This window comes from Oncorhynchus gorbuscha, linkage group LG24 (genome assembly GCF_021184085.1).
Source record: "Oncorhynchus gorbuscha isolate QuinsamMale2020 ecotype Even-year linkage group LG24, OgorEven_v1.0, whole genome shotgun sequence".
NCBI lineage: Eukaryota > Metazoa > Chordata > Actinopteri > Salmoniformes > Salmonidae > Oncorhynchus > Oncorhynchus gorbuscha.
In genome coordinates this window covers 34,324,880-34,340,601 of record NC_060196.1, presented here as the reverse complement: position 1 = coordinate 34,340,601, position 15,722 = coordinate 34,324,880, and positions in this window count along the sequence as shown.

Below are 15,722 nucleotides of genomic sequence, written 5' to 3'. Positions count from 1 at the left end.
CCTGCCTTGACCTGTCTATTGCCTGCCCTTGTTGGAACATTAAACTATTGTTTATTCGACATGGTCTGCATCTGGGTCTTAACCTCATATCTGATTAATACAATTATTATTATTATTAAATAATTTAAACGGCTTATTAAATATTGTGGAATTTTTTTGTTTTATGTTGCATTAAAAAAAAGGTAACTCCAATAAATATTTGAAGACTACAAACTCAGCAAAAAAAGAAACGCCCCTATGTCAGGACCCTGTCTTTCAAAGATAATTCGTAAATATCCAAATAACTCCAGATCTTCATTGTAAAGGGTTTTAACATTGTTTCCCATTCTTATTCAATGAACCATGAACAATTAATGACCATTCAGCTGTGGAACAGTCGTTAAGACACTAACAGCTTACAGATGGTAGGCAATTAAAGTCACAGTTATGAAAACTTAGGACACTAAAGAGGCCTTTCTACGGACTCTGAAAAACAGCAAAATAAAGATGCCCACGGTTCCTGCTCATCTGTGTGAATGTGCCTTAAGAATGCTGCAAGGAGGCATGAGGACTGCGAATGTTGCCAGGGCAATAAATTGCATTGTCCATACTGAGACGCCTAAGACAGCACTACAGGGAGACAGGACGGACAGCTGATCGTCCTCGCAGGGGAAGACCATGTGTAACAACACCTGCACAGGATTGGTACATCCGAACATCACCTGCGGGACAGGTACAGGACAGCAACAACAACTGCTCGAGTTACACCAGGAACGCACAATTTCTCCATCAGTGTTCAGACTGTCTGCAATAGGCTGAGAGAGTCTGGACTGAGTGCTTGTAGGCCTGTTGTAAGGCAGGTCCTCACCATACATCACCGGCAACAACATCACCTATGGGCACAAACCCACTGTCGCTGGACCAGACAGGACAGGCAAAAAATTATCTTCACTGACGAGTCGCGATTTTGTCCCACCAGGGGTGATGGTCGGATTTGCGTTTATCATCGAAGGAATGAGCGTTACACCGAGGCCTGTACTCTGGAGCAGGATACATTTGGAGGTGGAGGATCCGTCATGGTCTGGGGCGGTGTGTCACAGCATCATTGGACTGAGCTTGTTGTCATTGCAGGCAATCTCAACGCTGTGCGTTACACGGAAGACATCATCCTCCCTCATGTGGTACCCTTCCTGCATGCTCATCCTGACATGACCCTGCAGCATGAAATTGACACCAGCCATATTGCTCATCCTGTAAATATACAGATGCCTGTGAAAAAATGTACAACCATGAACAGCCAATCCACATTGTGTTTATGCGTTATGAGTTTGAAAGTACAGGGGCAAAACACAATTGAGAAAGTCAACCGTCTACAGAATAAAATAGTCTTTCAGGCCGTAATCCCACTAAGGTTTACACAAATGGTTTACACAAATACTCTTATGTTCTCTTGAGCAATACCAGTGTGCTACCAGTGTGATTGTAATGAGACGTATTTGAGAAAACCTTGTACTTTTCCTGCAAAACACCCTCACTCAGAACCGTGTAATCCATTGACTATACAGTAATACCATTCCATTTCTAGTTGACTTGCCTCGTTTAAACTATATAAGCTTGTCAAAATCAATCAATCAAATGTATTTATAAAGCCCTTCTTACATCAGCTGATGTTACAAAGTGCTGTACGGAAACCCAGCCTAAAACCCCAAACAGCAAGCAATGTTATGCAGGTGAATGAGGACCCAAAAGCGACTTGGCGAAAACAGAGTCTTTAATCCAGTAAAGGAAATATGCAATACTCCTAGACAAATCGGAGCGGTAAATAAAGCATAAAAAACAATTCCACTCGTAATGACGAGAACAGACTGGAGACTCGATCATAAACTGTAGGTTGCCTCAGGAAGGCACTTGACCGTAGCAGACTCAGACACCTGCTCACCACGCAGCATCTGAGGGAAACACGACACGACAGGGCGATACAAAGACACAGCACGGTGAACAATATACAAGGATCCGACAGGACAGAAACGGAAAACAAGGGGAGAAATAGGGACTCTAATCAGGGGAAAAGATAGGGAACAGGAGTGGAAAGACTAAATGATTGATTAGGGGAATAGGAACAGCTGGGAGCAGGAACGGAACGATAGAGAGAAGAGAGAGAGGGAGGGAGAGAGAAAAAAAGGGAACGAACCTAAAAAGACCAGCAGGGGAAAACGAACAGAAGGAAAAGCAAAAATGACAAGACAATATAAGACAAAACATGACAGTACCCCCCCACTCACCGAGCGCCTCCTGGCGCACTCGAGGAGGAATCCTGGCGGCAACGGAGGAAATCATCAATCAGTGAACGGTCCAGCACGTCCCGGGACGGAACCCAACTCCTCTCCTCAGGACCGTAACCCTCCCAATCCACTAAGTATTGGTGACCCCGTCCCCGAGAACGCATGTCCATGATCCTACGTACCTTGTAAATAGGTGCGCTCTCGACAAGGACGGGAGGGGGGGAGGGAAGACGAACGGGGGTGCGAAGAAAGGGCTTGACACAGGAGACATGGAAGACAGGATGGACGCGACGAAGATGTCGCGGAAGAAGCAGTCGCACAGCGACAGGATTGACGACCTGGGAGACACGGAACGGACCAATGAACCGCGGAGTCAACTTACGAGAAGCTGTCGTAAGAGGAAGGTTGCGAGTGGAAAGCCACACTCTCTGGCCGCAACAATACCTTGGACTCTTAATCCTACGTTTATTGGCGGCTCTCACAGTCTGTGCCCTGTAACGGCAAAGTGCAGACCTCACCCTCCTCCAGGTGCGCTCACAACGTTGGACAAACGCTTGAGCGGAGGGAACGCTGGACTCGGCAAGCTGGGATGAGAACAGAGGAGGCTGGTAACCCAGACTACTCTGAAACGGAGATAACCCGGTAGCAGACGAAGGAAGCGAGTTGTGAGCGTATTCTGCCCAGGGGAGCTGTTCTGCCCAAGACGCAGGGTTTCTGAAAGAAAGGCTGCGTAGTATGCGACCAATCGTCTGATTGGCCCTCTCTGCTTGACCGTTAGACTGGGGATGAAACCCGGAAGAGAGACTGACGGACGCACCAATCAAACGACAGAACTCCCTCCAAAACTGTGACGTGAATTGCGGGCCTCTGTCTGAAACGGCGTCTAATGGGAGGCCATGAATTCTGAACACATTCTCGATGATGATTTGTGCCGTCTCCTTAGCGGAAGGAAGTTTAGCGAGGGGAATGAAATGTGCCGCCTTAGAGAACCTATCGACAACCGTAAGAATCACAGTCTTCCCCGCAGACAAAGGCAGACCGGTAATGAAGTCTAAGGCGATGTGAGACCATGGTCGAGAAGGAATGGGAAGCGGTCTGAGACGACCGGCAGGAGGAGAGTTACCTGACTTAGTCTGCGCGCAGTCTGAACAAGCAGCCACGAAACGGCGCGTGTCACGCTCCTGAGTCGGCCACCAAAAGCGCTGGCGAATAGAAGCAAGAGTGCCTCGAACGCCGGGATGACCAGCTAACTTGGCAGAGTGAGCCCACTGAAGAACAGCCAGACGAGTAGAAACAGGAACGAAAAGAAGGTTACTAGGACAAGCGCGCGGCGACGCAGTGTGCGTGATTGCTTGCTTAACCTGTCTTTCAATTCCCCAGACTGTCAACCCGACAACACGCCCATAAGGAAGAATCCCCTCGGGATCAGTAGAAGCCACAGAAGAACTAAAAAGACGGGATAAGGCATCAGGCTTGGTGTTCTTGCTACCCGGACGGTAAGAAATCACAAACTCGAAACGAGCGAAAAACAACGCCCAACGAGCTTGACGAGCATTAAGTCGTTTGGCAGAACGGATGTACTCAAGGTTCTTATGGTCTGTCCAAACGACAAAAGGAACGGTCGCCCCCTCCAACCACTGTCGCCATTCGCCTAGGGCTAAGCGGATGGCGAGCAGTTCGCGGTTACCCACATCATAGTTGCGTTCAGATGGCGACAGGCGATGAGAAAAATAAGCGCAAGGATGAACCTTATCGTCAGACTGGAAGCGCTGGGATAGAATGGCTCCCACGCCTACCTCTGAAGCGTCAACCTCGACAATGAATTGTCTAGTGACGTCAGGAGTAACGAGGATAGGAGCGGATGTAAAACGTTCTTTTAGAAGATCAAAAGCTCCCTGGGCGGAACCGGACCACTTAAAACACATCTTGACAGAAGTAAGAGCTGTGAGAGGGGCAGCAACTTGACCGAAATTACGAATGAAACGCCGATAGAAATTAGCGAAACCTAGAAAGCGCTGCAACTCGACACGTGACCTTGGAACGGGCCACTCACTGACAGCTTGGACCTTAGCGGAATCCATCTGAATGCCTTCAGCGGAAATAACGGAACCGAGAAAAGTAACGGAGGAGACATGAAAAGAGCACTTCTCAGCCTTCACGTAGAGACAATTCTCTAAAAGGCGCTGGAGAACACGTCGAACGTGCTGAACATGAATCTCGAGTGACGGTGAAAAAATCAGGATATCGTCAAGGTAGACAAAAACAAAGATGTTCAGCATGTCTCTCAGAACATCATTAACTAATGCCTGAAAAACAGCTGGCGCATTGGCGAGACCAAACGGCAGAACCCGGTACTCAAAATGCCCTAACGGAGTGTTAAACGCCGTTTTCCACTCGTCCCCCTCTCTGATGCGCACGAGATGGTAAGCGTTACGAAGGTCCAACTTAGTAAAGCACCTGGCTCCCTGCAGAATCTCGAAGGCTGATGACATAAGGGGAAGCGGATAACGATTCTTAACCGTTATGTCATTCAGCCCTCGATAATCCACACAGGGGCGCAGAGTACCGTCCTTTTTCTTAACAAAAAAAAACCCCGCCCCGGCCGGAGAGGAAGAAGGCACTATGGTACCGGCGTCAAGAGACACAGACAAATAATCCTCGAGAGCCTTACGTTCGGGAGCCGACAGAGAGTATAGTCTACCCCGAGGAGGAGTGGTCCCCGGAAGGAGATCAATACTACAATCATACGACCGGTGAGGAGGAAGGGAGTTGGCTCGGGACCGACTGAAGACAGATCATGATATTCCTCCGGCACTCCTGTCAAATCGCCAGGTTCCTCCTGAGAAGTGGGGACAGAAGAAACGGGAGGGATGGCAGACATTAAACACTTCACATGACAAGAAACGTTCCAGGATAGGATAGAATTACTAGACCAATTAATAGAAGGATTATGACATACTAGCCAGGGATGATCCAAAACAACAGGTGTAAAAGGTGAACGAAAAATCAAAAAAGAAATAGTCTCACTGTGGTTACCAGATACTGTGAGGGTTAAAGGTAGTGTCTCAAATCTGATACTGGGAAGATGACTACCATCTAAGGCGAACATGGGCGTAGGCTTGTCTAACTGTCTGAAAGGAATGTCATGTTTCCGAGCCCATGCTTCGTCCATGAAACAACCCTCAGCCCCAGAGTCTATCAAGGCACTGCATGTAGCACCCGAACCGGTCCAGCGTAGATGGACCGACATAGTAGTACAGGATCTAGATGGAGAGACCTGAGTAGTAGCGCTCACCAGTAGCCCTCCGCTTACTGATGAGCTCTGGCTTTACTGGACATGAATTGACAAAATGTCCAGCAAGTCCGCAATAGAGGCACAGGCGGTTGGTGATCCTCCGTTCCCTCTCCTTAGTCGAGATGCGAATACCTCCCAGCTGCATGGGCTCAGTCTCTGAGCCAGAGGAGGGAGATGGTTGCGATGCGGAGCAGGGAAACACCGTTGACGCGAGCTCTCTTCCACGAGCTTGGTGACGAAGATCTACCCGTCGTTCTATGCGGATGGCGAGAGCAATCAAAGAGTCCACACTGGAAGGAACCTCCCGGGAGAGAATCTCATCTTTAACCACTGCGTGGAGTCCCTCCAGAAAACGAGCGAGCAGCGCCGGCTCGTTCCAGTCACTAGAGGCAGCAAGAGTGCGAAACTCTATAGAGTAATCCATTATGGATCGATCACCTTGGCATAGGGAAGCCAGGGCCCTAGAAGCCTCCCTACCAAAAACTGAACGGTCAAAAACCCGAATCATCTCCTCTTTAAAGTTCTGGTAATTGTTAGAACAATCAGCCCTTGCCTCCCAGATAGCTGTGCCCCACTCTCGAGCCCGGCCAGTAAGGAGTGATATGACGTAAGCAACCCGAGCTCTCTCTCTAGAGTATGTGTTGGGTTGGAGAGAGAACACAATATCACACTGGGTGAGAAAGGAGCGGCACTCCGTGGGCTGCCCGGAGTAACAAGGTGGGTTATTAACCCTAGGTTCCGGAGGCTCGGCAGACCAGGAAGTAACAGGTGGCACGAGACGAAGACTCTGGAACTGTCCAGAGAGGTCGGAAACCTGAGCGGCCAGGTTCTCCACGGCATGACGAGCAGCAGACAATTCCTGCTCGTGTCTGCCGAGCATGGCTCCTTGGATCTCGACGGCAGTGTTACGAGCGTCTGTAGTCGCTGGGTCCATTCTTTGGTCGGATCCTTCTGTTATGCAGGTGAATGAGGACCCAAAAGCGACTTGGCGAAAACAGAGTCTTTAATCCAGTAAAGGAAATATGCAATACTCCTAGACAAATCGGAGCGGTAAATAAAGCATAAAAAACAATTCCACTCGTAATGACGAGAACAGACTGGAGACTCGATCATAAACTGTAGGTTGCCTCGGGAAGGCACTTGACCGTAGCAGACTCAGACACCTGCTCACCACGCAGCATCTGAGGGAAACACGACACGACAGGGCGATACAAAGACACAGCACGGTGAACAATATACAAGGATCCGACAGGACAGAAACGGAAAACAAGGGGAGAAATAGGGACTCTAATCAGGGGAAAAGATAGGGAACAGGAGTGGAAAGACTAAATGATTGATTAGGGGAATAGGAACAGCTGGGAGCAGGAACGGAACGATAGAGAGAAGAGAGAGAGGGAGGGAGAGAGAAAAAAGGGAACGAACCTAAAAAGACCAGCAGGGGGAAAACGAACAGAAGGAAAAGCAAAAATGACAAGACAATATAAGACAAAACATGACAAGCAATGCAGGTGTATAAGAAGGGTGGCTAGGAAACCTAGGAAGAAGCCTAGAGAGGAACCAGGCTATGAGGGGAGGCCAGTCCTCTTCTGGCTGTGTCGGGTGGAGATTATAACAGAACATGGTCAATATGTTCAAATGTTCATAGATGACCAGCACAGTCAAATAATAAAAATGACAGTGGATGTAGAGAGTGCAACAGGTCAGCATCGCAAGAGTAAATGTCAGTAGGCTTTTTATAGCCGATCATTCAGAGTATCTCTACCGCTCCTGCTGTCTCTAGAGAGTTGAAAACGTAGCACGTCCGGTGAACAGGTCAGGGTTCCATTGCCGCAGGCAGAACAGTTGAAACTGTAGCTGCAGCACGACCAGGTGGACTGGGGACAGCAAGAAGTCATCAGGCCAGGTAGTCCTGAGACATGGTCCTAGGGCTCAGGTCCTCAGAGAGAGAGAAAAAAAGATAGAGAGAGCATCCTTAAATTTACCCCACACCACTAGAGGGATATCTTCAACCATCAACTTACTATCCTGAGACAAGGCCGAATATAGCCCACGAAGATCTCCGCCACTGCACATATCCAAGGGGGGGGGGTGCCAACCCGGACAGGAAGATCACATCAGTGACTCAACCCACTCTAGTGATGCACCCCTCCTAGGGAAGGTATGGAAGAGCACCAGTAAGCCAGTGACTCAGCCCCTGTAATAGGGTTTGAGGCAGAGAATCCCAGTGGAGAGAGGGGAACCGACCAGGCAGAGACATCGAGGGTGGTTCGTTGCTCCAGTTCCTTTCCGTTCACCTTCACACTCCTGGGCCAGACTACACTCAATCATAGGAACTACTGAATAGTCTTCCATAAAGACTTAAAGGTCGAGACCGAGTCTGCATCTCTCACATGGATAGGCAGACCATTCCATAAAAATGGAGAGAAAACCCTATAGGAGAAAACCCTGCCTCCAGCTGTTTGCTCGGAAATTCTAGGGACAGTAAGGAGGCCTGCGTCTTGTGACCATAGCGTATGTGTAGGTATGTACGGCAGGACCAAATTGGAAAGATAGGTAGGAGCAAGCCCATGTAATGCTTTGTAGGTTAGCAGTAAAACCTTGAAATCAGCCCTAGTCTTAACAGGAAGCCAGTATAGAGGCTAGCACTGGAGTAATATGATCACATTTTTGGGGGTTCTAGTCAAGATTCTACCAGCCGTGTTTACCACTAACTAAAGTTTATTTAGTGTTTTATCTGGGTAGCTGAAAAGTAGAGCATTGCAGTAGACTAACCTACTGCAATGTGTCAATGTCGCAAGAAACGTAAGGTTAAGTTTTTTGGGGTTCGGTTAGTGTTTGAAACAGACATATCAAACTTTGAAACAAAATAAAACACAGAAAATGGCTACGATCTTCTGGTTTACAAGACGTTTTCAATGCCCGCCTCCACCTGGTAAAGGTTGGGTGAGGATACGTTATTATACTGTATCATCTTTAACATTCTTCATTTTCTGAATCTTGATCTTTTACAGAAATGGATCAATGATAGCAAACACTATTATAGTATTCAACACAAAGGCTATCAATCGATGGGTGGTCAAGTTTGTCATTTGACTCATTGCAGCACAAAACCTGTAGTTTCATTTTCTTGACATCCAGTAGGCCTGCTATGGGCAGAGAGGATTTTTACAGTTATGTCTCTTTAAAACAGTCTTTCCTATTTGATATCAGATTATATTGGATCAATACCAAGCTTGCCCATTCACAGCAATGCCCTACAATCTTTCATTGATTCACTCGTACGAAGGCTTATATAGCTATCTGAGCAGCTAACTGATTGCTGCAGCTGTACATAGTCCATCTGTAAATAGCCCACCCAATCTACCTACCTCATCTCCATATTGTTTTTATTTACTTTTCTGCTATTTTGCACACCAGTATTACTGCTTGCACATCCTCATCTGCTCATCTATCACTCTAGTGTTAATCTGCTAAATTGTAATTACTTCACTACTATGGCCTATTTATTGCCTCCTCACGCCATTTATACATACTGTATATAGACATTTTTTTTCTCCTACTGTGTTATTGACTGTACGCTTGTTTATTCCACGTGTAACTCTGTGTTGTTGTTTGTGTCGCACAGCTTTGCTTTATCTTGGCCAGGTCACAGTTGTAAATGAGAACTTGTTCTCAACTAGCTTACCTGGTTACAGTTTTTTTTCGATTGCTAAACGACAGTGGGCACAACTGGAGTCACATGTGCAAAACTCTAACTACAGTCTGCACTACCAACACTCACCTGAGCTAAACAGTTCACATCACCTGCAAAACTCATTCCAAGCAACACAACTCTTAACACATGGCTCAAAACACGCTCAGTGCAGCCAAACACTATGCACAACCCTCACTGAGATAACACACACTGTCACTCAGAACACACTGAGAGTAAAAACACTAGCATCAAACACCAATACAGAAAATACAAACTTTTCATCTTTACAGTTTGACCAATTTCAGTGACTTCATACAAAGTAATATTTTATTCAAAGAAAAGAGTGACATTCTTTCACATGATTTATTAATTTTTTTAGAACATAACAATTCTTTAAGGTAAATGAAAATTAGCAGTTTGCTTCAATAGTCTGTAGTAATTTACGGAATTACAGTAATGAGAAAAAAAGGTAGAAACTAAAAGTACATACTGTAATTCGAACAAATAATTGAGGGGCTAATCCTGCCTCTCTCTAGCATCAGGCCACAGGTTTTCTTCAACATCACATCTAATGTTTTCTCTTGCCATGCACCTGGGGAAGAACCTTCTGGAGTGCCTTATCCATCCCTGGCAGTCCTCTGGACTCACATCCGGCACGCATGGCTTCCAAAAGAGACATTTGGTCATGTGGGTGGTGACCAAACACTTTCCACCTCCAGGCAGAGAAAAACTCCTCTATTGGGTTGAGGAAGGGTGAATATGCAGGCAGGTACAAAACCATAAATCTGTGATGTGCTGCAAACCAATCTGTGACAGCTGCAGAGTGGTGAAAAGCAACGTTATCGCAAACTATGACAAAAACTTTGGGGTTTCTTACTGGCTCCCCCTGTTCTGCTGGCACTAGCTGAGCATAGAGCTGTTCTAGGTGTAGCTCCCTTCAGTAACCACGAGCACAACCGTTCCTTGATTTTAACTGGCGGCTTTATTCTGTAGTTTTAGTCAGAATTATCACCTTCCATGAGAACTATAAAGTAAATGAAAAATACAGTTAAGCACACTCATACAACCTTATCTTACGAGTGACTTATTAGCTTGGTATAACTCTGAAGTGCTTACATACATAACAGTTTAACCGGCGTTATAACAGGTTCAGATTAACACATGAATAAAGGAACAAATACCTCATTGGCTGCTTATTACAGAAGGGAGGAAATCAAACTTCACACTTATTATTCCTGGCATGAATTCACACTTCATCCTAACATACTCTTCAACCTTTATGAACTACTCCCGATGACATGAAAACTTAGCTAACGCAGCGCAGGATTGCCTTCCCTCCAAAGGTGTGTTGCTACAATAACGATCCCCGTTACAACAGTATTAGCTACGTAGTTCCGCTTGTATTATCATTACAGCGGACACATAAACAATTCAAACAGAAGACAACGAGATAACCTGTAAGTCTAACTGTCAGTTACATTCCCACCAATCACCGGTGATTTCTGTGAAAGGGGTCTGCAGGTTTCTTGATCGGCTTCCAGGAGGGTGACTGTCTTATGGATGGGCCTCTCCAGATAGGTGGGTTTGGTGATGCGTTTACCTCTCTCATCTAGGGTTGAGTCGCTGATCAGTAACTTGACTCTTCTCACCCGGCCATCCTGTCCCGGGTACACTTCTGTAACCTTTGCCAATTTCCACTGGTTGCGTGGTGCAGTATCATCTTGCAAAATGACAATGTCATTAATCCTTGCGTTTCTTCTGTCTTTACTCCATTTCTGTTTGTGTTGGAGGTTTAGGAGGTACTCTTTCTTCCACCTTGTCCAGAATTCATTGGCTAAAAATTGTACTCTGCGCCATCTCTTGCGGAGATAAAGATCTTCCTTGATGAACTGTCCAGGTGGCGGTAAGATAACTGTGGACTTCATTGTTAAGATGTGATTTGGCGTGAGAGGTTCTGGACCTAATGGATCATTCAGATATTCCGTAGTTAGGGGCCTACTATTTAAAATCGCCATGACTTCATAGAGAAAGGTACGCAGAGAAGCGGTGTCGAGTCTTCCGTCTGACTGATCAAGAGTGGATGTTAAGACACTTCGTATCGTGCGGATTTGCCTTTCCCAAACACCACCCATGTGACTTGAAGATGGGGTGTTCATGATAAACTCGCATCCAAGTTCCTTCAGTCGTGTTTGATCCATTTCTTTCAGGGCGTCCACAAACTCGCGTCTTGCGCCAATGAAGTTGCTGCCTTGATCACATCTGATTTGACGAACATTACCACGTATGGCAATGAATGAACGCAGGGAATTGATAAAAGCGTCGGTGGTTAAGTCGTCAAGCATTTCAATGTGAACTGCTCGGGAGCCCATGCAAGTGAATAGGAGCCCATAACGCTTTAACTCTCTTCTTCCGTCCTTGGCATAGAAAGGTCCAAAGCAGTCCATCCCGCAGTATGTGAAGGGAGGCGCGGTCTCCATGCGTTCCTTCGGAAGATCTGCCATCCTTTGCCCTTCTGTACATCTTCTGAATTTCCTGCATTTCACACATTTGTAGATGTGAGAGGAAACTGCATTGCTGCATCCTAGGATCCATATACCGTTGGATCGCAGCTCATTGATCGTCATTCCACGTCCTTGGTGACGTACTCTTTCATGATAGTGCTTGACGAGCAGCACTGACAAGTGGCTATCTCTTGGCAGGATTGCGGGATGCTTCACATGGGAATGAAGAGTTGCATGAGCCAAGCGACCTCCCACCCTGAGGATACCTTGCTCATCCAGAAATGGACTCAATTTACACAACTTGCTTGCTTTATCTTTGGTCTTGATGTCTTTCTGGTGCCTGAGATTGTGTATCTCATGGGAGAAGGCTGCTTCTTGAACCATCTTTATAATGGTGAGTTCTGCCTCTCTCCTTTCTTCTATGCTTGTAGCTTCACTGGACCTCAATTTTAAGCCTATGGCTTCCTTGACATGTCGTTTGAGCCTGGCAATAGCTTTTACCACTCTTGCCCAGTCTGAGAACTTATGAAGGTGATCTAGTAATGATCTTTCTTCCTTTGCTTGGGTATCATGGACCAGGGATTTCAGCTCTGGATCATTGTCTGAGAACTCTTCCCCCTTGACTTGTCCTTTGGGAAGTTATTCATGCCAAAGAAAGTCTGGACCTGTGAACCAGTTGGAAGCCATGAGCTGTTCTGATGTGAGACCTCTGGAAGCATGATCCGCAGGATTCTCTTCAGAGGTCACATATCTCCATTGTTCGGGATCTGTGCTTTGCTTAATGCGTTGAATACGGTTAGCTACAAAGAGGTGGAATCTTCTGGCTTCATTGTTGATGTAGCCAAGAACTACCTTCGAGTCGGTCCAGAAGTATTCCTGTAGACCTTGTATCTCTAGCTCCTTTTTGAGCATGTCACTTGTTTGAACAGCTACCACCACTGCTGAAAGTTCCAGTCGTGGTATGGTCGTAACCTTGGAGGGGGCGACTCTCGACTTCCCCATAACTAGGGAGCAATGAACTTCTCCTGCGGTGCTGATTGTTCTGAGTTATGAGCACTCTCCATAACCTGAGGTACTAGCGTCAGAGAAGTGATGGAGCTCATAACTCTGCACCTCCTTGAAACTTGATGGCAAGTAGCTTCGTTGGATCCTTACCTCAGACAGGTTTTGTAGACCTTGGAGCCAGAATTCCCACTGGGAACGTAGGTCATCTGGAAGGGGGTCATCCCAATCGATTTTGTCACGACACATCCGCTGCAAGATCTGCTTCCCCGCCAGGACAAAGGGTGCCACAAACCCAAGCGGATCATATATAGAGGCTACTGTAGACAACACTCCTCTTCTTGTGAGTGGGCGTTCCTTGACAACTACTCTAAACTGGAACTCGTCTGAAGCGACACACCACAGTACACCAAGCGCTCTCTCCATGTGTGGTTCACCCAGAGCCATATCCAGGTCTTTGGCACCCTTGGCTTTGTTCTTCCTTGGGAATTGTGGCTATAACTTCCTTGCTGTTAGAGATAAACTTGTGCAACCGAAGTTTGCCGATGCTGCAAAGCTCTCTTGCTTCTTTCACCAGCTGGGCCGCTTCAGCTTCAGACGATACGCTCGTCAACCCATCATCAACATAAAAGTTCCTTTCTATGAACTGGATAGACTTCTCGCTGAAGCTTCCTCGTCCTTCGGCAGCAAGATGTTTGAGACCATAGTTGGCGCAACCAGGAGATGAAGCTGCGCCGAACAAGTGGACCTTCATACGATACACTGAGGGTTGAGACTCTAGATCTCCGTTCTCCCACCAAAGGAACCGTAGATAATCTTGGTCTTCTGCTTTCACATGAAACTGGTGGAACATGCGCTCTACGTCACACATGATTGCAACTGGCCCCTTACGAAAACGACAAAGGACGCCCAGCAATGTGTTTGTCAACTCTGGACCGGTAAGGAGATGATCATTCAAGGACGTCTCTCGAAACTTAGCTGAGCAGTCAAAGACGACTCGTATCTTCCCAGGCTTTTGTGGGTGATAAACCCCATGGTGCGGGATGTACCATGCTGGATGCTTGTTAATTTCCTCTTTAGAGACCTTCTCAGCATCTCCACAAGCTATAGTCTCTTCCATGAATGCTGTGTAGTCCTTGTAGTACTGCTTGTCTCTCCTTAGCCTCCTTTCCAGGCACTTGAGTCGGTGAACTGCACATGTTTTATTGTTCGGCAGATTGGGTCTTTCTTCCTTAAACGGCAGCGGCATCTCATAATGTCCATTGTCCTTACGTCTGATGCCCTCTTTCATTTTCTTCAGGAACCGGATATCCTCTTGAGATATGAGGTCCTCTTCTGCAGCTCTCTCATTGAAGTCAGATTCAAGCGTCTTGATAATGTCCAGTGTTGTGATTACCTCTCTTACACGTGTTCTACAAACATAGTGTACTTGATTTGTGAGGTTGGAAGAAGATTGAAGGCTTGGCATCACCTGTCTAACGATAACCCGATGACTCACTCCAATAGGGTCGCCATAGTCGATACATGGATTTCCATAGCCGACTATGCTCCAGCCAAGATCTGTTCTCTGAGCAAAAGGCTGATATCCCTTACCAGACACAATTTCTCTTGGAAGGAGAGCCTGGGAGCAGTTGTAGCCAATTAAGAGACCGACATCACAGCTCTGTTGAGGAGCAATCTCCTCTGCAATGTGTTCAAGATGAGACCATGCTCTTGCAGTCTCTGGAGTAGGAATATGATCTCTGTTTGCAGGAATAAACTCTCTCGAGTAGGTCGTTGGCAGAGGGATTTTCTTCTCCAAGTAAAGCCCTCTAATCTGCAAACCAGACAGCTTCTGGCAGGACACAATGGTATTCCTTGAAGCCATTGTAGAGAGTTTCAGTTGGACTGGCTCCTTCCTTGTATTGAGAGCCTTTGTTGTCTCTTCAAGGATAAAAGTGGTGTCGCTCTGGGTGTCAAGAAGTGCATACACAAGAACTTCACGATCTGGCTCACTTGTGGTTGACACCCATACTGGAATGATTGTGGAGGTGTGAGTGTTGTTAATGTCCCTTACGACTCTGTTAGATATGGCCTCACTTGACGCTCTTGTCCCCTTATCTTGTGAGGTCTTCCTATCCCATAACCTTTCTTTAGTACGATCTTCGTGCAGGCAGGATGGATGCCTCCTCTGACACGTGTCGCAGGTGTTCCTGTTATCACAATCTTTTGAGCGATGCCCAGGCCTTAAACAGCCAAAGCACAATTTATTCTCTTGAACAAACTTCTGTCGCTCTGCGGTGGGCTTATCCATGAACTTCCAGCATTTGTGGAGACTGTGACCTGACTTCTCACAGAAGACACAACTAGTAACAATATCTTTCTCATCAGAGTTAGTTGCTAATGCCCTTGCTCCGGGGCTTTGAATCCTTGGCGTCTTAGGTTTTCCATCTTCGCTTGGTTTCAAAGCATGAAGGGATGTCACAGGATTGCAAGCGATCTTTGCTTCTCTCGTGAGAAACTTCACAAACTGACTGAAGCTTGGAAAGATCTCAGTTTCTTCTAAGATGTCTATGACCTTTCTATTCCATCTTGAAGTTAGCCAATCTGGAAGTTTAGCGAGGATCTTTTGGTTTTCATTACAGTCATTAAGCTCCTCCAGGCCCTTATTCTAAGACATAGCAGCCTCACAGCTGCGAAGAAAGTCTACAAGGTCTCTAAGTTCAAGACTGTCCTTGGATCCTATCTTAGGCCATGCATTGAGCTTATCTCTGAAGGACTTGGTGATGAGGAATTTGTTTCCGTACCTTTCTTCAAGAATGGTCCATGCCGCATAATAGGCTGACTCTGTTCCTAACATAAAGTAACTTTCGATGGCTTTCTTGGCAGGCCCACCAATATATTTTCTCAAGTAATATATCTTCTCAGTTGCTGGTATGTTCTTCCTGTCTATCAGAGTCTGAAAAGAGACTTTCCAGTCAGTGAAGGAG